Source organism: Equus asinus, unplaced genomic scaffold (assembly GCF_041296235.1).
Source record: "Equus asinus isolate D_3611 breed Donkey unplaced genomic scaffold, EquAss-T2T_v2 contig_2, whole genome shotgun sequence".
Classification (NCBI taxonomy): domain Eukaryota; kingdom Metazoa; phylum Chordata; class Mammalia; order Perissodactyla; family Equidae; genus Equus; species Equus asinus.
The window spans coordinates 243,945-270,727 of record NW_027224849.1 but is presented as its reverse complement, the minus strand read 5'-3'; the positions used below and the strand labels follow the sequence as shown (position 1 = coordinate 270,727).

Here is a 26,783-nt window from a genome sequence, read left to right as displayed (position 1 = left end):
CATTCTTTCCATCCATCCCTGCTGGATGAGATGACTGGAGTACTGAATGCTGCCCTGTGCGGGGCAGGAGAAGAGCTTTTTAATGGCGCAGCAGGACTGATACTTTGCTCTGAACATTCAACCTAATGTCAAGAAGGATGCAGATGAATGCTAAAAGGAAAGTTAGAGAAATTGACTTAGTAACAAAGGAATTTGTTTTTAATCTATTTGTTTAGTGCCTAGAAGGGATCTTTGGGTGGGCCCACAGATTGTTGAACTAGCAAATTTTTTAAAAATATAAATTGCCTTTTTTACCTATCTGGAGGTGATGAAAATCTGTTATTTGGAACTTGGATGCATTTTTTGAAGGCTGGTCCTTAACACAGGATTTGGGGAGAAGCAAAGGCTGTGGTAAAAGGGGAGAGCGTCCGTCACAGCTGGTGAGACGTGTGAGACTCATTTGTAAAATGAGCTTGTTCGTGTCTGCAGTGCTTCACGAGTATCAGTGAGGAACGTAGGTGTGAGGCACAGTGGAGCTGAAATTTACACTTGTAAGTGTTAACTTTTAAAATATCGAACAATAACTTGCAAATTAGTGAGTTTGCCTGTGATTTAAAGCACCTTAACAATAATCCATATGAAACAATGACACTCGTTTGTAAAAAACGAAAAGAAAAAAATCCCCCAAAATATTAACCAGTGGGATGGGGAATCAAAAGGAGTCAGTGCCACTTGTTAAGGTGACCCTAACCAACCTGACCCCAAGGTCAGACTCTGGTGTCAAAAAACCTTCGGCACAGCCTGAGCTCTGCCCCTAATTCGCCAGGTGCCCTAGGAGATGGTACTTAGGCTCTCTCAGCATGTGTTTCTTCTATTTATTTATTTACTTTTTTTTTTTTCTAAGATTTTATTTTTACTTTTTCTCCTCAAAGCCCCCCGGTACATAGTTGTGTACTTTTAGTTGTGGGTCCTTCTAGTTGTGGCATGTGGGATGCCACCTCAGCGTGACTTGATGAGCAGTGCCATGTCCACACCCAGGATTCAAACCAGCAAAAGCCTGGGCCACCGAAGCGGAATGCGCAAACTTAACCACTCAACCGCAGGGCCAGCCCCATGTTTCTTCTGTTTAAAATGAGGGTGATAGATTACACAATCCCTTCCAGCAGTAATTGTCTAGGATCCTCTTGTGTTCGTTAACCATGACACACATATACCCAGTTAGAACTTTCCAGAGGAAGCCAGGATTTGGAGTCCAAGCAGATCTGCAAGGTCAGGTGGTCAAAATATAGGAACACTTGTAGGAAATTTCTGTTCATGGATAGACATTCCAAGACTGAAAGATCGGTCAAAAGGCAGAGGACAAATTGAAGATTCTGTAAGAGGTCAGTGCAGAATCCAAGGTCCACTAGAAAAGAAGATCCATTACGACAAGGATCTGGGGAGGGCTTGGATGTTTGGGGATTTTTCCTCCTTTGCTGTATTGTAGAAGAGTCCCTAGCACACGGAAGTGCTTAGCAAATGTTGGTTGAATGAGTAAGTGAATCTAGGTTATCAGTCCAGGTTGGGGTCAGGCATGGAATCACTGAAGACCCAAGGAGCCAAGGTCTGCCAAGTTTAGGAGCTGAGTTCTGGTTGATGGGGACAGAAGAGCTGAGTCAGAGTGGGACTGACTAGATACAGCTAGAGGAGATCTTTAGAGACCTTTGTAGCCCTGCCTGAGCTTCTGGAAGATCAGTCCTATGTGGCCTTACTATGTACAGACACTCCACTTTATGGGCCACAGAGGGCTGCTGCTTGGCAGGCAGAGGGAGCATCACACGGGACAGCAGGTTCTGAGCTGGGGGTAGGAAGGCAGCATGGAGGGAGGCAAGGACTTTGGGCTGGAGAATCAGCAGACAGGCCCAGCCGAATGTATGGTACCAGTGTTGGGGCAGCAGTAGCATCTCTAGGCGCGAAATTCTAGTTTGCCTGAGAGATTATTGCATTTCAGAAGATTGGAGACTGAACTCACTTAATAGCCCATTTTTATATATTAAGTTGGGCTGTATGTATTAAAAATGGATTATGTATGTTAATTATATTTCAATAAAACTGGAACAATAAAGTAAAATGGGTTATTTGCTAAAATGGATAAGAAAGAATAATTTTAAGGCTTAGTTTTCAACACCATTCTACTCTACTAATTTTCCTAGTGTTTTTTATGAGGACCCCATTTCATTATGATTCTCTTTATTTTATAGACACACAAGTTGAGTTAAATATATTCTCCCCTCCATCTTCCTTGACTTGGTGGGTCACCTCAGCCTCTCCCGGTGTCCTTCGCTGTCTCCAGCACCATGCCATAGGCTGGTTTCAGACTCTCTGCTTTTAGTATGATTGGTAGCTAAGTATCAAAACGGAAAGTAGGAAGATGACCATAAAGAGATGTATAATCTTGGCAGCCTCATCCCTGATCCATTCGATCATTCACCGTCTCCATTCCTGCCTCTGTCTGAAAGCTACTGGAGAAACTCACCCCAACGGAAGTGACTTTTTTCTCTAGACCCTTTACACTGCCTCTCAAGACTCTGCTCTTTTAGAAACTTCACTTGATTTTCATGATAGAGTATATCCTGGTTTTCCTTCCTCTGTTCTCTAGTTGATATTCTCCCTTTTCCTCCCGGCAGTTATTTGAACTCTTCCCCACTCTCTCGTGGCCACCATCTCCCCTTGTTCTCTATAGTCATCCTCCCAGCCTCTGACTTCCATGAAAAGTTAGTGCCCATTAGGCCCATTCTCTCAACCTCTTGCTTCTTCCTCCAAAACGTTTATGAGTACCCATGCCCTTGCATGTACATAATATTATCTTGAAAACATACGTATATGTTATAATTAATAAAGTGTAAGTTCATTGAAAACAAAACATTTTTTAAGTCATAGCAGCCTGTTTCATTATATATTCTTTTAGGTCTGGGGCAGGGCCCAGTAATCTGCACTTTAAACTAGCACCTCAGGAGATCTTAATTCATCAAAACGTATTGACCGCCTACTGTGCCCCTTGTCTAGGAGGACAACACAGCCCCAGACCCTCCTCTCTCAAAGTTCACAATTGAGTGGGGAAATCCTGCAGGACGTATTTTTAGGAAACACTGCCCTTGACAGGAGGCTGCCATCAGTGCATGTGGCCATGGACTGAGCTCTGCCTGCTGTGTCTGCTTTTACCACTCCTTTCCCGAACCACTACTGCAGCTTCCAGTCGTCTCCAGCATAGGCTGCCAGAGGAACCTGTAATCCCCGGATCTAGACATACCGCTCCTCCTCTGCACTAAGGCCTGCCTTATCTTCAGGGGAAATCCCAAATTCCTAAATTTAGTCCCTGTTGGCCTCTAAGGCCTCTTTCCTCCCAGGGCCTGCCTTCCAGCCAGACCCATCCCTTCCCCCCAGTTCCATAATAGAACCTTTATACCTATGGTTCTCATTCCTTAAAACACGCTTCTCTTTTGTTTTTCTGACTGTTACTCCACAAAAATGGGGTTCTCCTACCCAATGCACGTGGAAAAAAAAACAATTAATTACAGCATCAGATTTGGGGAAAGAAAAAAGCTTTATTGCTAGCTTGATCTGCAAAGAGACAGGAGGCGTATTCTCTCAGATCTGTCTCCCTGATCAAGGACTTGGGGCAAAATTTATGGGATGAAGGGCAGGGTGGTCTGAAGGGTGGAGACGGATACTTGGAGGTGAGAAATGAGGTGAGTGATGATCTGTGCAAGTGCAGTCAGCTCCATGGCTCTTCATAGGACGCATATTCACAGAATGGTGATGTTGGCATGATCTGAGGGTGGAGTTTTCAGCCCTTTGATGTCAAAAAGATTACTTAACAGGCATTTGCGCAGGCCCACTTGATGGAATGGTGGTCTTACCTGGCCTGAACTGGACAAGGGGGGACTCTCAGTTCCTGAAAACCCACTCTTATTACTCTGTTGGTAAGACGGGGTCAGTTGAACTGGTCCTGGAGGGCCCACGGTTACACTAATACTCTAGTTTTCAAAAATCGACCCACATATTTCCTCCTAGGAGCCCTCCTCTGAGTGTCCAACAGTGGATTGGCCCCTTCCTACCACCCACCACCTGTTCTCTGTGAAGGCCCATGCTGTCTCTGGATGCTGATTATGTCAGCCACCCAGTCAGACTGGCAGCTCTCCATAGGCAGGGACTGTGTCACTTATCTTTGAATCTCCTGGACCTACACAATACCCAGCCACTGTAGGTATTCATCAAATAATGTGTTCACTGGAGTAAGAGTTTTCTAACATCAGGAACACAGTAAATATGAACATTCATTTGCACTGGCTTAGAGTTCATCCTCGGTCTTGCTGATACTCTTGTGACAGGGAAGGTGGTAGTCCCCCTGGGAGATGTTCTTGCCAGTGAGAGTGTACTCTGCCATCAGTTCCCAGCAGTGATGAGGAGGTTGTTTAGACTGCTTAATAGTACTTCATGTTAACAGCTAATAAGATGGTTCTGCAAACCCAGAGTAAATGCAGATCTTTTAAAGAGGTAGTATTTTTAGCCTGCAGAGTGGCATTTTTTTTTTTATTATTTGTTTTATTTTGGCAGATGCTTGCTCACAAATCTGGCAATATTATCAACATGTCCTCTGTGGCTTCCAGCATCAAAGGTAAGTCTGTTTTCCTCTGGGGGTTGTGATGAACATACTCATAATCTTCACAAGCTAAGGGTTTTGGAAACAAGCATAGCAGATATGATAAAACTTACCCATAACTTCAAAACTGCTCTTTTAAAATTAGTATTAAGTTCCTTGTCTACCAGTCCTTTCACCTTACATGTGATCCAGTGACATTAAATGAAAGTTTGTTTTTTGTGCTCTCCCGTTTAGTTCTTCTAATGGATATGGCAGTGGAGATCAAAGTGGGAGAAGGAAACATTTATTCATTTGATTAATCAAAAATGTATTGAACACCTACTGTGTGCCCCTGCCCCCAGAGAGTTCACAGTCCAAAACGGGGAGCGGGGAGAGGCTCAGGCAAACACACGTCTTCCACCATGTGATAGTTCCACTAAAGCGGAACACGCGCACTTAACCACTGAGCCACCAGGCTGGCCCCAGCTATTTCATTTTAAACTTGAAAATCCATGTGTGCCAGACTGTGCCCTTATCTCCATCTTGCACTGCAATCCTGGCCCTTCAACTTGACTTCTCGTTTAGGGCCCAGATCAACTGTCTTTGTGAAGCACCCCCCCAAGCCCACAGGCAGAGTTACTTCCCGTATTGTCACAGCACTTCATACAAAGCTCTGTTACAAAAAAAAAACAAAAAAAGAAATAGCCACTGCTGAGAGAACATTCCTTCTCTTTGCGAGGATACACACATTAAGCCTGCATGAGAGAGAAATGCAAAGAAATGCCTAAGCTTCTTGGTCTTTTGTTTTGCTTTGCTTTACCCTAATTTTCTTTTCTTTTCTTTCTTTTTTTTTTTTGAGGAAGATTAGCCCTCAGCTAACATCTGCCGCCAATCCTCCTCTTTTTGCTGAGGAAAGCTGGCCCTGAGCTAACATCCATGTCCATCTTCCTCTACTTTATATGTGGGACACCTGCCACAGCATGGCTTGATAAGCGGTGCTGTGTCCGCACCCGGGATCCAAACCGGCGAACCCCAGGCTGCCAAAGCAGAACGTGCAAACTTAACCACTGCGCCAGTTTTCTTTTTTTATCTTTTTTATTTTATTGAGGTCATAATAGTTTATAACACTGTGAAGTTTCAGTTGTGCATTATTATTTTTCAGTCACCATATGTTGCCCGCAGCCGCAAAGGGCAAGGAATGACAGGCACCGCCAAGGCTATTTGGTTGTTTCAGCAATCAAAGGTTTTGGATAAAGGGAAACAGAACAAGGAGTGGGCATAAGGGAGAACAACAAATCGGTACTTACAACATCCACACCACAATCAGCTGGGGAAGTCCCAATAGTTTGTACGGCGGGTGGGAGTGCCGATTGTCCGGGTCTGAGGCAAGGTGTCCTTTCCTCAGTGAGACTCCCAATTGTTCTATGCCTGTGACTCCCTTTTACCCTAAGGTTTCTCTGGGTTCTGACTCAGGGTTTTAGACATTTGGATATTTTGAGTTATTTCTTCTTGTTCCCACAGATGGGGTGCTTCTATCTTTTTCGTTCCCATGGATAGGATGTTTCTAAAGTCCTGTCAGGTGCCCGTCAGGGTGGCCAGCCCAGACAAGGAACATGACACAGGACTCATTCTTTGTAACTTGTGCCTTAGAGTCAGGGCCGAAGTGGCCCTGAGCCCAGACACATTCCTTTGTGTAGGGCCCAGGCCCAGTATCCTTGGAAGGTGGGGAGGTCAATGAACTCTGTGCACCTTATAAATGGTGCCTCTTCACCCCTTGTGCCCACACCCTAACCCCCTTCCCCCTGGTAACCACTAAACTGTTTTCTTTGTCCATGTGTTAGTTTTTCTTCCACATATGAGTGAAATCATATGGTGTTTGTCTTTCTCTATCTGGCCTATTTTGCTTAGCATATTACCCTCCAGGTCCATCCATGTTGTGGTGAATGGGACAATTTTGTCTTTTTTATGGCTGAGTAGTATTCCGTTGTATATATACCACATCTTTATCCATTCATCAGTCGGTGGACTCTTGGGTTGCTTCCACATCTTGGCTATTGTGAATAATGCTGCAGTGAACATAAGGGTGCATATATCTTTACACATTCATGTTTTCATGATCTTTGGATAAATACTCAGTAGTGGAATAGGTGGGTGGTATGGTTATTTCTATTTTTAACTTTCTGAGGAATCTCCATACTGTTTTCCATGGTGGCTACACCAGTTTGCATTCCCACCAGCAGTGGATGAGGCTTCCCTTTTCTCCACATCCTCTGCAACATTTTTTGGTTTTTCTCTTGGTAATTATAGCCATTTTAACAGGTAAAAGGTGATATCTCATTGTATTTTTGATTTGCATTTCCCTAATAATTAGTGATGTTGAACATCTTTTCATGTGCCTGTTGGCCATCTATATATCTTCTTTGGAAAAATGTCTGTTCGTGTCCTCTGCCCATTTTTGGATCAGCTTGTTTGTTGTTGAGATGTATGAGTTCTTTGTCTATTTTGGAAATTAACACCTTGTTGGATTTATGATTTGCAAATATTTTCTCTCAGTTGGTGGGTTGTCTTTTTGTTTTGTTCCTGGTTTCCTTTGCCTTGCAGAAGCTCTTTAGTCCAATGAAGTCCCATTTGTTTATTTTTTTCTTTTGTTTCCCTTGTCCAAGTAAAAATGGTATTCGAAAAGATACTGCTAAGACTGATATCCAAGAGTGTACTGCTTATATTTTCTTCTGGGAGTTTTATGGTTTCACATCTTAGCTTCAAGTCTTTAATCTGTTTTGAGTTAATTTTTGTGTGTGGCAAAAGATAATGGTCTAACTTCATTCTTTTGCATATTTCTGTCCAGTTTTCCCAGCACCATTTATTGAAGAGACTTTCCGTTCTCCATTGTATGTTCTTGCCTCCTTTGTCGAAGATTAACTGTCCGTAGATGTGTGGGTTTATTTCTGGGCTTTCAGTGCTGTTCCATTGATCTGTGTGCTTGTTCTTGTACCAGTACCATGTTGTTTTGATTACTACAGCTTTGTAGTATATTTTGAAGTCAGGGATTGTGATGTGTCCAGCTTCATTCTTTTTTCTCAAGATTGTTTTGGCTATTCGGGGCCTTTTGTTGCCCCATGTAAATTTTAGGATTCTTTGTTCTATTTCCACATCATTGGGATTCTGATTGGGATTGCATTGAATCTGTAGGTTGCTTTAGGTAGTATGCAAGTTTTAACTATGTTTATTCTTCCAGTCCATGAGCCTGGAATATCTTTCCATTTCTTTATGTCATCATCAATTTCTTTCATTTAACGTCTTAAAGTTTTCATTGTGTAAGTCTTTCACCTCCTTGGTTAAATTTATTCCTAGATATTTTATTCTTTTTGTTGGGATTGTATATGGGATTGTATTCTTAAGTTCTCTTTCTGTTAGTTTGTTATTAGAGTATAGAAATGCAACTGACTTTTGTAAGCTGACTTTGTACCCTGCAACTTTGCTGTAGTTGTTGCTTGTTTCTAATAGTTTTCCTATGGATTCTTTAGGGTTTTATATATATAAAATCATATCATCTGAAAACAGCAAGAGTTTGACTTCTTCCTTGCCAATTTGGATTCCTTTTCTTTCTTTCTCTTGCCTAATTGCTCTGGCCAAAACCTCCAGGACTACGTGGAATAAGAGTGGTGAGAGTGGGCACCATTGTCTCGTTCCTGTTCTCAGAGGAATGTCTTTCAGTTTTTCCCCATTGAGTATGATGTTGGCTGTGGGTTTGTCATATATGGCCTTTATTATGTTGAGGTACTTTCCTTCACTACCCATTTTATTGAGAGTTTTTATCATAAATGGATGTTGGCTCTAGTTAAATGCTTTCTCTGCATCTCTTGAGATGATCATGTGGTTTTTATTCCTCATTTTGTTAATGTGTATCATATTGATTGATTTGCAGGTGTTGAACCATCCCTGCATCCCTGGAATAAATCCCACTTGATCATGTTGTATTATCCTTTTAATGTGATGCTGTATTTGGTTTACCAATGTTTTGTTGAGGATTCTTCGTCTATGTTCATCAGCAATATTGGCCTGTAATTTTCCTTCTTTGTGTTGTCTTTGTCTGGCTTTGGGATCAGGGTGATATTGGCCTCATAAAATGTGTTAGGAAGTATTTCATCATCTTCAATTTTTTGGAATAGTTTGAGAAGGATAGGTATTAAATCTTCTTTGAGTGTTTGGTAGAATTCTCCAGAGAAGCCATCTGGTCCTGGACTTTTATTTTTTGGAAGACTTTTGATTACTGTTTCAATCTCTTTACTTGTGATTGGTATATTCAGATTCTCTGTTTCTTCTTGGTTCAGTTTGGGAGGTTGTATGAGTCTAAGAATTTATCCATTTCTTCCAGATTGTCCAATTTGTTGGCATATGGTTTTTCATAGTATTCTCTTATAATTCTTTGTATTTCTGTGGTATCCATTGTAATTTCTCCTCTTTCACTTCTAATTTTATTTGAGCCTTCTCTCTTTTTTTTAAATTAGTGAGTCTGGCCAAGGGTTTGTCAATTTTGTTTTTCTTCTCAAAGAACTAGGTCTTAGTTTCATTGATCCTGTCTACTGTTTTTTTGGTTTCAATTCATTTATTTCTGCTCTAATTTTTATTATTTCCCTACTTTTGCTGACTTTGGGCCTTTTTTGTTCTTCTTTTTCTAATTCTGTTAGGCGTAATTTGATTGCTTATTTGAGATTTTTCTTATTGGTTAAGGTGGGCCTATATTGCCATGAATTTCCCTCTCAGGACCACTTTTGCTGCATTCCATGTGAGTTGGTATCGTGTATTTTCATTTTTATTTGTCTCCAGTTGTTTTTTGATTTCTCCTTTAATTTCTTCAATGATCCATTGGTTGCTCAGTAGGTTGTTGTTTAGTCTCTGCATGTTTATCTCTTTCCCAGCTTTTTTCTTGTAGTTGATTTCTAGTTTTATAGTATTATGGTTGGAAAAGATGCTTGATATGATTTCGATCTTCTTAAATTTATTGAGGCTTGCCTTATTTCCCAACATGTGGTCCTTCTTTGAGAATGTTCCACGTGCACCTGAGAAGAATGTGTATTCTGCTGGCTTTTGGGTGGAGTGTTCTATATATATCTATTAAGTCTGTCTGGTCTGTAATTCATTTAGTTCCACTATTTCCTTGTTGAGCTTCTCTCTGGATGGTCTATCCATTGATGAAAGTGGGGTGTTAACATCACCTGCTATTACTGTGTTGCTGTTAATGTCTCCTTTTAGGTCAGTTAATAGGTGCTTTATGTACTTTGGTGCTCCTGGGTTACATACACATATGTGTTAAATCCTTTTGGTGGAGTGTCCCTTTTGTTGTTATATACTGCCCTTCTTTGTCTCCCATTGCCTTTTTTTTTTTTTTGGGTGAGGAAGATTGGCCCTGAGCTAATGTCCATGCCAGTCTTCCTCTTTTGTATATGGGATGCCACCACATCATGGCTTGATGGGCAATGTGTAGGTCCACGCCCAAGATCTGAACCCATGAACCCTAGGCCTCCAAATCAGAGCACGTGAACTTAACCACTACATCACCAGGCTGGCCCCATCTCATTGTCTTTTTTATCTTGAAGTCTACTTTGTCTGCTGTAAATATGGCAACACCTGCTTTCTTTTGTTTGCCATTGGTTTGGAGTATTGTCTTCCATCCTTTTACTCTAAGCTTGTTTGTCTTTAGAACTGAGACGTGTTTCCTGGAGGCAGCATATTGTTGGGTCTTGTTTTCTAATTCATCCAGCTATTCTATGTCTTTTGATTGGGGAATTTAATCCATTTGCATTTAGAGTGATTACTGATATATGAGGGCTTAATGCTGCCATTTTATCACTTGTTTCCCAGTTGTTCTGTATTTCCCTTTTTCTTATCCCGTGTATTTCAGACGGATGATTCAGTTTGGTGGCTCTCTATGATGGTTTTCTCAGTTTTCTGCTTATTTATCATTTGTGTCTCAGTTGTGATTTTTTTAGTGGTTAACCTGCACTTTGTGTACAAGATCTCATAGATGAGATAGTCCATTTCTGATAGACTCTTATCTCTTTTGACTAAGCAGTTTCCATCCCTTTCCCCTTCGCCTTCTGCATTATTGTTGTCACAACTTGTTCCATTTTGTGTTGTGAGTTTGTGGTTAAAATGATGAGACTATATTTATTCTTGATATTTTCCTTCCCTTCATCTTTAATGTTATGCTAATCTGTTCTGATAAAGAGTTGCAGTTTTCTGATTTTGTCTGCCTGTTTATCTCCTTGCTGAAGGCTGTGTAAACCCTTTCTTCTTCTTTTCAGGTATGAAGGCCTTCTTGATCAAATCTTGTAGGGGGCCTTGTGGCAATGAACTCCCTGAGCTTTTGTTTATCTGGGAAAGATTTTATTTCTCCATGATATCTGAAGGATATGTTTGCTGGATAGAGTATTCTTGGCTTAGAGTTTTTGTCTTTCAGAATTTTTAATATATCATTCCAGTCTCTCCTAGCCTGTAAGGTTTCTGCTGAGAAATCCAATTAAAGCCTGGTGGGGTTTCCTTTGTAGGTGATTTTCTTCTGCTTTACTGTCCTTAGTATTTTTTCCGTGCCATTAAGTTTTGCCAGTTTTACTAATCCATGCCTTGGAGAAAGTCTTTTTACATTGATGCAATTAGGAGTTCTCTTAGCTTCTTTTACTTCTAATTCCAGCTCTTTCCCCAGGGTTGGGAAGTTTTCAGCTATTATTTCTTTGAACAAGTTTTGTGCTCCATTCTCCTTCTCTTCTCCCTCTGGAATACCTGTATTTCTGTTCACTAAATTGCTAATTTTATCCTCCGTAATATCAGCTCTGTCATTCAAGGTCTCCAAATTTTTCTTTATCTCATTTATTGTGTTTTCATCTCCAACATTTCTGATCGTTTTTTTCTTTATAGTTTCAATCTCTTTTGTGAAGAATTCTCTCCGTTCATTAATTTTGTTCCTGATTTCATTGAACGGTCTTTCTGAGTTCTCATAACTTATTGAGTTTTTTATGATGGCCATTTTGAATTCTCTGTCATTTAGATTGTAGACTTCTGTGCCTTCAGGATTGCTTTCTGAGTATTTGTCTTTTTCCTTCTGGTCAGGAGTATTAATATACTTCATACCATTCAATGGGGTGGATTTGTGCATTTGCATACTGATAGTATCTGGTCATACATTCCACCTGCCACCACTGGAGAGGGGGCAGCACCTGTGTAATCTGAGCCCACCGTGATCCCTGTCAGCCCTGCTTGTCCGAGCCTGGGCCACTTGTTGGGACTGCAGAGGCCCTGTGGGCTCTCCCACCAGACAAGAAAGCGATTATGCAGGAGCTCAGGGCTGCTGCCTGCTCCCACAGTCCCACTGAGTTGCAGTCCACCCCTTGGGGCCGCAGTGGTACTATGGGCATTCAAGGCAGCTGGGAATTTGTTTGCCTGGGTGCACAGCTCCACTGCCATCTGCTCCTAGGTCACACCAGCCATTAGTGCTTTGTAGGCAGGGCCTCCCCACTGGGTCTGAGCCTAGCCATTCCCTGGGACTGCAGTGGCTCTGGGCTCTCCCACCAGACGAGAAAGTGATCGTGCGGGGGCTCAGGGCTGCCATCACCTGTTCCTGTGGTCACGCCGAGGCACGCTCCCACCCTTGGGGCTGCAGCAGTACTATGGGCCTCCAGCTGGGAGAGCAGCTGCATGCGTGTACAGGTCTGCTGGGGGACCAGAAGAGTACTCACCTATCTCCACCACCTCTCCAGGGGTAGTCCATCCCCCTTCAAATGTATAGCTGCGCAGGTCTCTCAGGCATCCTGAGGTGCTGTGTGGGTATCTTCTGCTGATCAATGAATGACCATTTAGTTGTAGTTCGAAGAGGGAGAGACAAAGGGAACAGCTCACTCCACCATGATGCCGATGTCACTCCTAATTTTCTTTTGGAATCTGCCTAAGGTTTCTCCCAGCTGATGATGAAAAACTAAAACCACTTGTCATTTAAGTGCAGCATCTCAACACCTGAGTCTCAGTTGAGTTGTGCCGATAATGATACTATTTTCCTAAATTCAGAAACTCACCCTATTAAGGGAGAAAACCTGATATCAATTTTTAAAAAACAGTGGGGTGAGAGGAAGCATGACACTGGTTACTGGGGACACTAATTTGTGTTCCCTTTCTAGAGGAGACTGTGTTTTTCATTCCTTCACTTGTCGAACCTTCTCTTCATCCTCAGGAGTTGTGAACAGATGTGTCTACAGCACAACCAAGGCAGCCGTGATTGGCCTCACAAAGTCCGTGGCTGCAGACTTCATCCAGCAGGGGATCAGGTGCAACTGTGTGTGTCCAGGTGAGTTAGGCTCCACAGGGCTATGAAATTGTCCTTTGTGACATCCCACTTGCCACTGTGAGAGAGATCTCCATAAGCTTGTTTACTACCTGTTACTGTGGCCTGTCATTGGGACAAGTTCAAAAGGGAAAGAGTCCCATCCTGTTAAGGTAACAGTCTAACAGTCAGTTGGGAGAGAGATCCTAAGTCATCAGGAATAAGCCACTGAGGCAAACAGTTTACATGCTGCTCATGCACGTGGCGGCAATTCTAAACCACTGGGTTAAGAGACATGAGTCACCAGGGCTTACTGTTTTGGAAGCAGACCAGGGATGACTGTGTCGGGGGGAAGATGAAAAGTAGCCCATGCTCACAGGACAGCGGAAGAAAGTAAGAGGAGCCTCCCAGAACACAGGGGCTCTGCCGTGGAAATCACCTGGGTTGGCCCAGGGATAAAAAGGAGGGATTAATACCTTCCTTGATGCTATACAAAGTGAGTCAGCAAACTATGGCCTGCAGGCCAAATCCAGCCCACCGCCTATTTTGTAAATATAGTTTTATTGGAACACATCCACACCCAGTTTGCTTCTTGTATTGGCAATGACTGCTTTCATCCTACAGCAGCAGAGTTGAAAACAAATGGTTCTTAACACCAAGAATATTTACTGTTTGGCTCTTCACCCAAATGTGCTGACCGCTCATAAAAGAAAGGAGAAAAGCAGAACTTATTAGTAGCAAGGACATTCAATGTGTCCAAACTAAAGCATTCAATAACCTATTTCTTAGGAATGACTTCTCATTTTCTTAATATCTGTAGGTGTGTCTATTAATTAGATATGCCCTTTCACCTGGTTCCACTGACCAAAATGAATATAGGCTACCTAAGAAGAATTACTAACTTCCTCTCTGGAAAGAAATGAAATGAACATCCAGGATCCAGGTTTTTCTCAGTAGTTCACAGCTGGTGTGGGGATTGAGGAGGGGAAGCATTGCAGTTCCCTGTGGGACCTTTCACGACCTGGAGGGTATGCTAGGATCTGGGGGGGAGTTGACGGGGAATAGGCTGGACAGCCCCACAGGAGATTCTGATGTAATCCAGCCTGGTCTCCCCTCAGGTTGAAAACCACTGATTTATTAAAGAGGGAAGACGACTATATACCTTTTGTTGACACAGAATAACCAATAACCATTTTATAGATAAGAAAGATAAGGTGCGTTTTACTTGAATCAGGCAGTCTCTACAAAGGAAGAAAGCGTTCCAGAGAGGCATGGTTTTCAGTACAGTTTTATACCTTTTTAGAACACAGAACATCCATAAAACACACCCAGGATACATATTCATCAAAGTTTCAGAGAGATACTCAGTTGCAAATTAGCAAGCAGGTCAACATGACCCTGATGTCAGGAAGGGGAACTTATCTTTAAAGAGTTCTGATACTGGTGGGCACAGGAGGGGAAGTGTGCATCCTTATCTTCAAAGAGTGCCTTCTTTTACTTTGAGATAATGCATAATGCCCTCTTTAATGGTTAAGGCAGATGTTTGATAGGCTATAAGTCAGGTGTCTTTAGTTCAAGCCAAATCAGTTTTAAACCAAAATAGCTACCCCATATACCTCAATATGTGAAAATTTCTTGTCACTTTCAAGCTACAGCATTCCCCTTATGGAGGTGTTGTGTATAATTTTTCTTGGACTAAAAAGGTAAACATCGGTAGCACTAAGAAACAGGAGGATACAGAAGAGACAGTTTCACTTGGTTTTAACATACAAACTGGTGATACCTGAGCCTAGCTGTTCTTGGTACCATTTACCCGGTGGAATAAATGGCAAAATGATTTGGAAAATGTGATTGTTTTAGCAGCTAGCCTTTTCAGAAGATTGGAAAATATGTTATCAAATTCTCTGGGACAAGGAACTAGCTGTGACTCACTGAGCCAGTCCCAGAAGGAAACATGATGGGGAATGAGTGTGTGTGGGATGGTGCTGATGGCTGTAGAGTCACAGCTGGTCAGCACGACTTGGGTAGACAGTAGCATGGTGTGTCAGCCTGTGCCATGGACACAGCAGAGTCAGGTGACAGTGGAATGAAGCAGAAGGCATAGGCTTGATCCACAGCTCTCATTTAATGGCCATTCATACTGGCCACATGTAAGATGTGACGCTCATTTTCCTCAGTGGGAGGAAGCTGTAGAAGCTGTAAGGATTTTGAGGAGAGTGTTAGAGAAGCTCAAGGCATCTTGAGCACACTGCTGGTGAAATTTTGGACTTTAAGGAGGCTGTTGATGAGAGAAGTAAGCAAAATGTTGTCTGAGGGGCTGGCCCCGTGGCCGAGTGGTTAAGTTCGCGAGCTCCGCTGCAGGCGGCCCAGTGTTTCGTTGGTTCGAATCCTGGGCACGGACATGGCACTGCTCATCAGACCACGCTGAGGCAGCGTCCCACATACCACAACTAGAAGGACCCACAACGAAGAATATACAACTATGTACCGGGGGGCTTTGGGGAGAAAAAGGAAAAAAATAAAATCTTTAAAAAAAAAAATGTTGTCTGAAACTGGATACAAGGGGGTCTTTGTTATGTGGTTTCAGAAATTTTATCAGCACTATTGGCTGCAGTGACATGGAAGGTATAAAATGTTTCTAATGAACCAGGCAATGTAGCGAAGGCAATTTCCTCCCAGAGTGGGGAGAGTGCCGCCCCTCCGAGTAAAATGTGAGAGGAGAAAGAAGCTAAAGAAAGGGTTCTTAGACAGAAAAGTGTCAGAAAGTGCAAATTTTGAAGCTTCCCAGCCTCTCCAGAGAAATGGCAAATGGTCATAAAATTAAGGAATTATTTCTGAGCAGACCTCAAATCTGCAGTGCTGTGAGGAGCCCGCTCTAAAGATGGACCTGAAGGATGACTGCAGATCATTTTCCGTGACCGTAGGAAGACCGTGTGGCCTCCTGGAGTACTGTCAGTCAGAAAGAGGCTTCCTGAGAATTTACAGGTTACATACGTTAACAAAAAAAGTCTGGGGAACTTGCTCTGTAGGAAGGTGAACTAAGTGGGGTTGTAAAAATTTTAGTGTCATTCTTATTTTTCTTTTTTTAAGTAAAATATTGTAAATTATATTTTTCAATGAAAAACATGAAACAATGTTAAAATAGGAATTTGAAGCCAATGAAAACTGGCAAGATAATGAGGAAAATTTAGAACCAAGGACTGTGACAAGCATGGAGCTGTCCCTGAGGATTCAGAGTGAACGTGACAGCAAAGAATGGTTTTGAGATCATTGAGACAATGTGGGTCCTTGTACTGGTAAAGAATTGTGTGATATTACCTAGCCCTCAGGGTTGTTGTGAGGATTACTGAGATAATACCTGTAAAACTGCATACAGTCCATAAAGTATCATGTCAGTGTAATGCGACTAAAATGCTGGTGTTTCACTCAGAGTCCCTGCCTAGTGTCATAGTGAATTGTAGTCTGTGCTTTTAAAAATCATGGAAATGCTGTTAAAGTTATAAGCCTATGAAATAAAAGGGCAGGCAGAAGAGGTGAAATTGCTGTTCCAAGTTATGGACAGGATTTCTCTGGTACCTGTATCCTACGGAAAGGAAGTTTAAAGTTGAGTTGCCAATTTCTTTTTCAGTCTAAGTAAGTAACCAAGCTGAATGTCACCCTTTGATTTAGGAACCGTTGATACCCCATCTCTGCAAGAAAGAATACAAGCCAGACCAAACCCTGAAGAGGTATGTCTCCTATTTTAAATGTGTTTAAATCTTTTAGTTAAAAAAAATGCCCTCTTCCTTACGCAGAGTAGACAAATGCATAGAGACAGAAAGTAGAAGGGTAGTAGCCGGGCCTGGGGGAGGGGCCTGGGGAGTTAGTGTTTAGTAGGCATAGAGTTTCAGCTTTGCAAGATGAAGAGACTTCTGGAGATTGGTTGCACAACAGTGTGAATGCACTTCATGCTACTGAACTGTACACTTAAAAATGGTTAAGATGATAAATTTTATATTATGTATATTTCACCACATTTTCAGAAAAATTTAAAAACCCTCTACTTTAAGATTAACTTCCTGATCTGTCACAGTGTCTGTAGGTTTTAGTATAACACAAATAGTTTGAGCAGCGTAGGAGTCACCATAGTCCTGCGTGGCCCACAGTTAATAATATTAATGATACTCTCATGTATCATGCGTGAATAATCGAGGCAGCAGGCCAGTGGCCTCTGTAGATCTCTCTTGCTTTGCCTCCTGAAGGAGCTGCCAGTGAGTTCATACTTTAGCTCACACCACTGATGTCTGGTGTGGTGTCTGGTCACAGGCACGGAGCGACTTCCTGAAGAGACAGAGGACGGGAAGATTTGCAACCGCAGAAGAAATAGCCCTGCTCTGCGTGTACCTGGCTTCTGATGAAGTAAGCGCTATTCTTCCCAGGGAGGTCATTATTCTCAATCACATTGGCCCGCTATTTTTGCTCATCAAGTAATGTCATTTTATAGAGTTACAGCATATGATCGTTAAGTTGCTGCATTTACGAGGTAGGGATAAGTTCTGATTTAATTTGCTCAAAGAAAGACCACTTTGATCTGAGCCACTAACTCTTCCTCATTCAAGTTTATATGTCACCAAATCTTGTAGCAAATAAAATGGAGGATGGAAAAAAATTAAATCACTCAATTTTATGAGAAACAGTTACTTTCAAAAATTACAGTTGGGGAAGCCTTGATTAAGTGTAAATCAAACGAACCTCCAAAATCATGAGAGCTTCAGGTGAAATGGGGAGAGAGTTAACCAGATATAATTGTGTCCAGGAGACACAGAATTGGCATCTGGTGTTCTTAGTTTTACTGGAAACTTATTTAGAAGAATCCCACTGACTCTTTTCCTATGAATTTTTACTGTTTGTCATCATATATGGAAATTCCTAATTCTGTCTCTTTCCACTTTGCATCTATTTAGTAACCAGTTTCTTCCTTTTTTTTTTTTTTTGAGGAAGATTAGCCCTGAGCTAACTACTGCCAGTCCTTCTGTTTTTTGCTGAGGAAGCCTGGCCCTGAGCTAACATCCGTGCCCATCTTCCTCTACTTTATATATGTGGGACACCTGCCACAGCATGGCATGCCAAGCGGTACCATGTCCACACCCAGGATTCAAACCAGCGAATCCCGGGCCACTGAGAAGCGGAATGTGCGAACTTAACCACTGCGCCACTGGGCCAGCCCCCCAGTTTCTTCCTTAATGGCTATTGTATATTTTTAAATGGTTTACAACTGTGAAGGCAGAAACTACATTTATAAGGAATAGAGCACAAGAATATCCCCCTATGTTATGTCTTGAAATGTTACATGCCCTGGAAACTAACGTGTGAGCAGAAAGAAGGAAAAGGGAGCAGGCAGGAGAGAGGTGTGTCACTGGCCACTTAGCTCCTCTTTACAGTGATTTGGTGCACATGAGGTGGTTGATGAATGTGGCAGATAGAAGGGTTGAAATGTTTTAGTGACAGAGCAGTTACTACTTGTCAGAACTATTACAACAGCTGTTAATTAATAGCTGGGGAAATTGCTAGGCATTTGATTAATGGAGCATACATTGGCTTTTGTGATTTCTCTGAATCTATATCTTCAGAAGAGCTCACTTGATTTTGAGGTACTGCTGATAAGCTAAATTGTCCTTGTTTAGCCAGAACTTAAGTTACCAAATATTTAGAAATGTTCTGGCTTGAAATGTGCAACAAAAGGACCATTGGCCTTTTAGAGGAGACCAGAGGAGTCCATATATAAAACAGAGAACTTGCCTTTTTAAAAAAACTTGAGGGAATTGGGGTTGTTTCTTGATAAACTGATTTATCTGCTTTATATGATCCGTTTTCATATATTGAACTTGGGGCCAGCCTGGTGGCGCAGCAGTTAAGTTTGCAGTCTGCACTTTGGTGGCTAGGGGTTCACTGGTTTGGATCCCAGGTGTGGACCTATGCACCGCTTGTCAAGCCATGCTATGGCAGGCATCCCACATATAAAGTAGAAGAAGATGGGCATGGATGTTAGCTCAGGGCCAGTCTTCCTCAGCAAAAAAAAAAAAAAAAAAAGAGGACGATTGGCAGTAGATCTTAGCACAGGGCTACTCTTCCTAAAAAAAAAAAATTTCTGTTCTTCTATTATGATGTCTTTCCTTCTTGCCTCTTCCATTGTCTCAGGCTTTAGATGAGTTTAAAACTAAGAACACAAATTAGAGTCTTTATTATCCATGTTTAAGTTAAAAGACTGTTAAACCTCTACCACAAGGATCACTTCACCTTGAATTCTTTAGAAAATGAAAAATTCTGTGGGGAAAAAACAGTAATATTTTTAACTCCTTTAGTTTTACACAGATTTAGATGTCTGAAGTTAGTATAGAATATTTTTTTGTAGTTCAATAGATAATTATTAGTATTCACATAAATTTTAAAAACACATTTAGCATGCTCCAGTTCGTGGAATTACCTGTGTATGTTGACCAACTAAATATACACCATCTTTTAAAACAATTCTATTTGTAAATTGACACCACCACTTTATGACTGACACACTTGATTATGTTCAAAAGTTTATTAGTGGCATAAAACTCAGCTAGTTTAGAATAGTTCTGAGTCTCAAAATTAAAGTGTACTATTTTAGCCTCGACTTTATCCTAATTTGGAGAATGGGTATATATCACCAAACTGCTTAATTTTCTGATTCTGAGACCAAATACCTAATAGCCCCTGCGTAGAATGTGATACATGCTCAAACACCAGCTAGAGGCCACTTAGCTCTGGATCACAAGAACACTCAGAAGTTTTAAATCACCCGAAACTTAATTCTAATTTTCCTAAATTCTGTTTGTTAAGTGAAGTTTCCTGTTACCAGGAGAGTAAATTGTTTAGTTATCTCAGTCATACAAAAATTGAAGAAACACAACCTGTGTTAAACCTGGCTAATTGTTGGGTCTCCTTGTGTTTATCACTACAGTCTGCCTACATCACAGGTAATCCTGTCATCATTGATGGAGGCTGGAGCTTGTGATTCAGGATCTCCTTGCTGGGAAGGCAGGCCCTTCCTATACACTGTAAACCCGGCTATGAAGAAAACTCACTCATCATCTCTTTCGTATTAATGGAATATTAATGAAAACAAGCCCTTTTTAAGGATGTCATTGTTCACAAGAATTTGATTCTTTAAATATATTAATCTCTTTTGAAATCATTGTAGCTTAATAACATCACAGCAAAAGAATAGTTTTTAAAATAAGCCTCAATTTGTAAGCATATAAAATTAAAATATGAAGGAAAAAAGTAAGTTTTTTAAAAGAAAAGTGTATTCATTTCTATTTCCCAATATTCAGATGTTTTTGTTCAGGTCTGCATTGGTCTGTATGTGGATACTAATTTAAAATTTTTACACCGTTATAAATGAACAGCAAAGGTAGGAAGGAGTTTGGCTTCACTAACTTATGTTAAAAGAACTATAGACTATTCAGAACTATATGTTGGTCTGTTATATAAAATAAAAATAATCATCAGGTGTTTATACTTAATGGATGTTAGCACTTGGAATTAAGTACTATTTTCTTAGTCTAACTAAAAGATCTTTATTAAAATAAACAATGACATTTGACATGAGCCTAAGAAACATAATAGTTAACTAACGCAGTGATGCAGTCTTGGCGAGCCGAGGAGTCAAAAGAAAGATTTCTTGGACTCTCGAGGTCTGGCAGTAGTGCTCTTTTATTAAGAGAATAGCATGGAGTAGCATGGGGACAGGACCCATGGACAGTGAAGAGCTGCAGGCATGGGGACAGGACCCAGGGGCGGTGAAGAGCTGCAGCATGGGGACAGGACCCAGGGGAGGTGAAGGGCTGCAATGGGTTGACGGTAGGGCTAAATTTATAAGGCATAGGTATGTGAGTTATTTCTTTACAAGACAAAGGAAAGATCATGAAAAAAATGTTAAAATGGTGTCTTTGCAGGTGGCTCTGGTTATTGGGTGGTCCTAGAACTTTGGGTAAGAATCAGATCAATGAGGTCAGGATGTCCTGTGCTTCCCGGAGGATGATGTAGATGGGTATGTAGGCCAGGACGCCTTGGGCTTCTCTCCAGCGGGCAGCCTTGATCTGCATCAGCAGTATCATCAGTTTGAGGGATATTTTTTAGATTAAGTATAGATTTCTTCACCAAATTCCAGGATAACAGACAGGAGGATATAAAACTTAGAAATAGTCTCTGGATAAATAAATATAAATGAATCATATAACAGGAAACAAAACTAAAGAAAATAAAAGTTCCAAGAAAAAGTTCAAGTAAATTCATGTATGAGAGAGTACTAGGAAGTTTTTTCTTGTTCTTTTAGTTTTAGCGTTTTGTGTTTGTTTTTTATTTGTAGCTACCTCAAAAGACCAAATGGTATGATGCACATATAGATAATAAATGAGCAGTCTTTTCTCTTAGAATGTTAATTAATATTAACAAGGAAATTTTTAATGGACAATGAAAGGATAACATTTTGTTATAATAATTGCAGTGGATTCTAACATTAACACATGACCCTCAGGGTCAGTTCTCTCAGAGCTAACTGTGAACTATAAAACAGTGTCAACAATAAAAGTAAACTGGAGCCCAAAAGTTCATGTTCTCTAAAGTAAGGTTAATTAATCAGGTTGATGGATCAATGAGGAGCATATGACTGAAAGAAAAGGAAAAATACATTTCACTCCTGTGGTAAGAGGAAGCTGGATGTCACCAGAAGCCTTTCAAGCTTTAGGGAGGAAGAGTCAGTGTAGGAAAATAACCATTGTAGACGGCCTGAGCCAGGTCATGGGACGGGACTTGGGTTCCTCCATCCTGTCCACAAAGGAGCACCTGAGAGACGAGGAGGAGCGGCTCCTGTCTGCTGGGGACGGTCCTGGACACTGTCTGTCTCGCCTGAACAGCGGTGATTAAAACTGGCAGTTGCTTAAAGGAGTAAAAAACAGGTAAGAAATTCTTTATTTCTGAAGGACATGGAAATGCCCCGGAAGGGGCGCGCGCCCAGGCTCACACTCGGGTGGCGGGGTCGATCAGGGAAGGCAGACCCGAAGCAGAAGGGAGGGGAGGGGAGGGGAGGGACGCGGGCTGCCGCCGGCACCGCAGCATCCACGCGGGCCAGCGGGAGGCTCGAGCCAACACGCGGCCGAGGGGACGAGCCGCCCGCCACGCCGCTCGCTGCAAGGGTCCTGTTCTCGCGGCGCCTCGGAGAAGACGCGCCGCGGTGCGCCCGGAGCGCGCGACGGCCCGGCCCGGGAACCGGGCTCCCCGCCGCGGGCTGCCGGCCCGCCCTCCCCGCGCGGCCTCGCCCGACCCTTCCCGCCGGCTCCCCGCCCGCACAGCGCCTAAGGCCGCCAGCGCCGCGCCGCCGAGCCCCGGACCCGTGGAGGCCGCGGGCCCGCCCGGGTCTCCCGCGCCGAGAGGGCGGGGCGCCGCCTGGGGCGATGCGTGCGGGCGCCCGCCCGGCCGTCCCTGGGCCGCGGCGCAGCCGGGTCCCCCGCGGGCCCGCCCGTCCCTGAGCCGCGGCGCAGCCGGGCCCCCCGCGGGCCGCGAGCTGGGCCCCCGAGACGCCAGGGTAAGCGGAACCGGCGGGGCCTCAGGGCTTGCGGGCCGGGGGCGCGGAGGCGGGCGCGGCCCTGGGGTGCGTGGCTGTGTGCGCGCTCACTTGTTAGTTGTTGCTGCCGTGGGTTTCTCTCGTTTATTTTAGTTCTTAAAACAACCGGAGGGTGTGGCTCCTGTGGGCCGAGGTGCCGCTGCGCCCAGACGCCGCCGCTGGAGCCGGCACCACTGTCGAGTTGGGGGCGGCCGTGCTGCCCGGGCCTCCCGCGGGGGCGTCAGCGGCCCTGCAGCCGGCGGTGCGGGCTCTGCCGCCGGGGCTGCGTGCGCGCTGCGGGGCGCGGAGAGATGCTCCTCTGCCTTCCGGCTCTTCTGGCCGCTCTATGATCAGATCGCCACGAGAGACTCTAACGGGAGAAGGAAAGCCTAATAGCGTGTGTACACGAGAGAAACCCAGGAAAACAAGTAACTTGCCAAAATGGCCGAGGCCCTCGCCTTAAATGCCATCCTCAGCTGAAGACAAAAGATGTTGGGGGTGGGGAGAGCCAGGGGCTTCAGAGGGTAGGAAGGCAGTTCACAGGTAGGAGAAAAGGAGCAAACATTTGGAAAACAAGTGTTTGGCCACGCAGAAACAGAAGACAGAGGGGAGCCCAGCAAACAGGCTTTTCTAGGCTCCTCCCGCTCTACTGCCTCGTTCTTGTCACACCAAGGTGACATAGCTCGCTTCCTGAGACAGGTTTTTGTATCACTTTTAGGCGCTTAAAGTGAAGGTAACAAGAAAAACCTCTGAGTCTTTTTTTTCTTACAAATAATCCTAAAATAATGTTCATGTTGAAAGAACACATTTTGGGGTCACACATTTTGTTCCGCTTCAGTACACTCTGATGCTTGCACAACAAAATTGCCCGAGAACGCATTTCTCAGAACTATCAACATGTCAAGTGACTGTACTTCCCAGGCAGCAGCCTGTTATCTCACCCTAGAAGCTGGTGTACTTGTTGCCCTAGAAGATTAACAGCAGGAAGCCACATTTCCTTTAGCCTCCGGTCAAGAAATGGATAACATGAGTGGATAGAGAGAGGCAGATACCCTACTGAGACAAGTCAACCTCTGTTTCCACTGAAAGACTAAAAGCCCTTTTCAACCCCACTCCATCTCTCTAATGGGGCCTCCGCCTGAAGTTATTGCTGCTACAAAGTGCTCTCGTGAAATTCTAGTTTACTGTTTCTCTCCAAGTCAAGAATGTAACGTTTCAATTCAGCAAGTACCCGTGTGTCTTCTCTGGGCCACGCAGGCATGGGGACAGGAGATACAAATATGAATTAAATAAAGTTTCTGCCATTCAGTAACTCAAAATCCAATGGATCAGAATATACCTAACAAAAAATTAGGTAGTGGATTCATGGTATGCTAATGATGTGAGCAAAGTGACTGAATCGCATAATATATTTTCCAGCATATTTTGCCTGTATTTTTATTTTTTAATTTTTTCCTTTTTTTAGGATTTCCCTAGAAGGCATTGTAGAATAAGTGGGAAAAGGTCGATGATGTAGGTCTGAGCCCTGGGGCCTACACCAAAAGTTGCTATCCTGGATGTGGAAGTTTGGCCCTCACATCCATTCCTGCTTGCTTCTTGTATGCCTCTTTGTACAGGCGAAACTGGAAAGCTAAAGTATTTCCTAGACTCCCTCGCAGGTAGAGTTCTGGATGTAAAATTAGCGTCTGGCAAGTAGATGACTTGCCTGAGATTTCGAAGGCAGGGATGAGGCAGAGGCATCTCCCTGCTATTTTTGGCGAATTTCTGTTGACAAGGACGGTGCAGGAGATGCGAGTGTCCAGTCTCCAGAACTGTGGGTGTTGGGAGGGCCTTACAGCAGCAGGGACAGCCAGGTCAGCGTTGTCGTGTTGAAGCACCAGCTCTCTGGCTGTCCGGAGGTGGTTGAGGGAGGTGGGAAACATCTTCTGTGTTCTCTGTCCAGGCAGCTTCCAGATCCCAGCCTCTCTGGGTCTCAGCTACAGTGTTGTTCTTGAACGCTGTAGTCCCTGTGGGGTCTCCTGATTGAGGCAAAAATAGTACATTCCCCAGTGGTTCAGTTACTAGTGTTCTAGAAGTCCTTCCTGGAGGCCCAGCGTAGACCCTGCTCTCTAGCCCTTTCAACAGTTCACTCAATTCCCTGTAGAATCTCTTTCTGCTTAAAATACCTGGAGTGGTTTCTATTTTCTGCGCTGACTCATTAATATGTTTGCTCTGTAGCCTCCAAGAGTCATCTAAACCTAATCTCTTCAGTTTCTTTTGATGGGAAGTGAAGACATGAGATGAGGCCCAGGGGTCTGCAGTGATCTGATGCCTTCAGCTGGGCTGTGCCCTCACCGGGTGCTGCAGACCCCACATTGAGTTTATCCCTGAAGGTATTTGAGTTTGTTACGCATAGACTAGATTATCTCTGACATCTCTTGCTGTACAAATATAATGTAAACGCCTTCTTCATTTAAAACATTTACAGAATGTATTCTGTAACAAGAAATTGTTGAGTATCTGGTTCATGCCCAACTGTTTCCTAGTCCTATTGATAATTGATAGGCTGCTCACAGACCCCAATGATAGAACAGATGTTTCCTCTAGGGGAAAGGATTTACATCTTTTGCACACAAAGCCTAGGAACACAGTATGTGGGGAATGGAGCTGCCTGTATATACACTTGTGTGAGGCGGTGGTGTTCTCAGTGTTTTTAGAGTCATGTATCCTGCATGTTAAAGAAAGCACAATTATGATAAGTTCTAAAGAGTTTTTAACAGCTTTCTAAAGTTATTAAAGATATCTTGTTGATATCATAAAAGCTCTTTGCCTTTTTCGAAATCCATTCCTTTATTTTTCTGTGCTTTACATGAAGGACTGAAAGGTTTGAATTTACCAGTGTCCCTTCAGCACATGTATGCTTTCTTCTCAGGGAAAATCCTATAAAAGGAGGAGAAAGCATTGAGGGGACTATTTTGGGACTGCATGATGTACTTAGTACTTTTTTAAGATTTTCTGTGACATAGGCATTTTCACCATTTTACTGATGAAGAAACTTATCTGTACTGGTTAAGTAACTTGCCCCAAATGGCCCAACTAGGAGGCAGTGACACAGGATTTACAGTAAGGATTAATCCCATTGTCCTCTAACCACTCCGCATCTTGCCGTTTATGGTGTAGTTGATGCAGATATACACAGAGTTCCCTACAGACACATTCTCTTTCACCTCTCATCCTTTAATCCTGTGGTTTCTCTGCCTGTACTGGTCTTTATTTTCTTCACAAGAGTGGGTCCTCTTTCAAGGCTTGACCCCAGCCAAGTAGGCAATACCTCCTTTCTCCATTTAACTATGTGACTGTACTTCTCACATCACAATTAAATTACCTTGAGGTAACACTAGCTGCTATAACAGATAAACTCAAAATCTCAGTAACAACACAGAGGCAGCTTATTTCTCCCTCATGGAAAGTTCAATCAGGTGTTCAGCTAGTGGCCTTCTACTCAGTGATTCAGGAACCCACACTCTTTTTATATTATGGCTGTGCCATCCCCTAAGACCGTCGAGTCCTTAGTTTCCAGGCAATGGACAGGAAAAGAGAGGGTATGTGGAAGACTGCATGAGAGGTTTCTTACAAGTGAAGAGTAGAAGTAGCAGACATTGTTCATGCCCACGTCCTGTGGCCAGAGCTCAGTAACATGCCACACTGACTTGCAAGAGAGGCTAGGAAATGTCAAATACCTGTGTGCGCAGGCAGCAGGGGAAACTGGTTTGATGAACACATATCAGTCTCTGTGCCTCCCTTAAAGAATAGAGACTGCATCTCAGTCATCTTGGTATCTTATCCAGTGAAAGTCTGATGAACGTCACTGATTTTGAAGTGATGGGGTTGCTGTCTTATGTGCCCCAAATTGAAACTTACTACATTCTATTATGGTTGCTTAAGGAATGATCTGTCATTCTCTGATTAGGTTTTAACCTCTGAGTAGAGGAACTATGTCAGACTGTTTACTTTTGAATCCCCAGCACAAGGACTAGAACATAGCAAGAGCTTAATAGATGTTTGTCAAATAAGTGAGTGAGTCCTCAGAGAGAAGAAAGAGGGACAGAGCTAGTCTATGTGGAGTTAGGAAATACTAATTGACAAGGTGACTTGTAAGTTAAATGTTGAATGACTGATAGAATTTTACCAAGTAGAGAGAGCAAAAAGGAAGTGCAGGCAGGGATGGTAGTGGTGTTGTGTTACTGTTTTGTTTGTTTCATGGGTAGAAATTTAGAAAA

At 42.9% G+C, this 26,783-nt stretch overlaps 2 pseudogenes; both read left to right on the top strand.

Annotated features, from left to right (window-relative positions):
• Window positions 1–21,202, top strand: part of LOC139043318 (dehydrogenase/reductase SDR family member 6-like) — a 29,723-nt pseudogene extending 8,521 nt beyond the window's left edge.
• A 3,643-nt stretch (window positions 21,203–24,845) lies between these two features.
• The window catches only part of LOC139043313 (sodium/hydrogen exchanger 9B2-like), a 52,073-nt pseudogene continuing 50,135 nt past the window's right edge, over window positions 24,846–26,783 (top strand).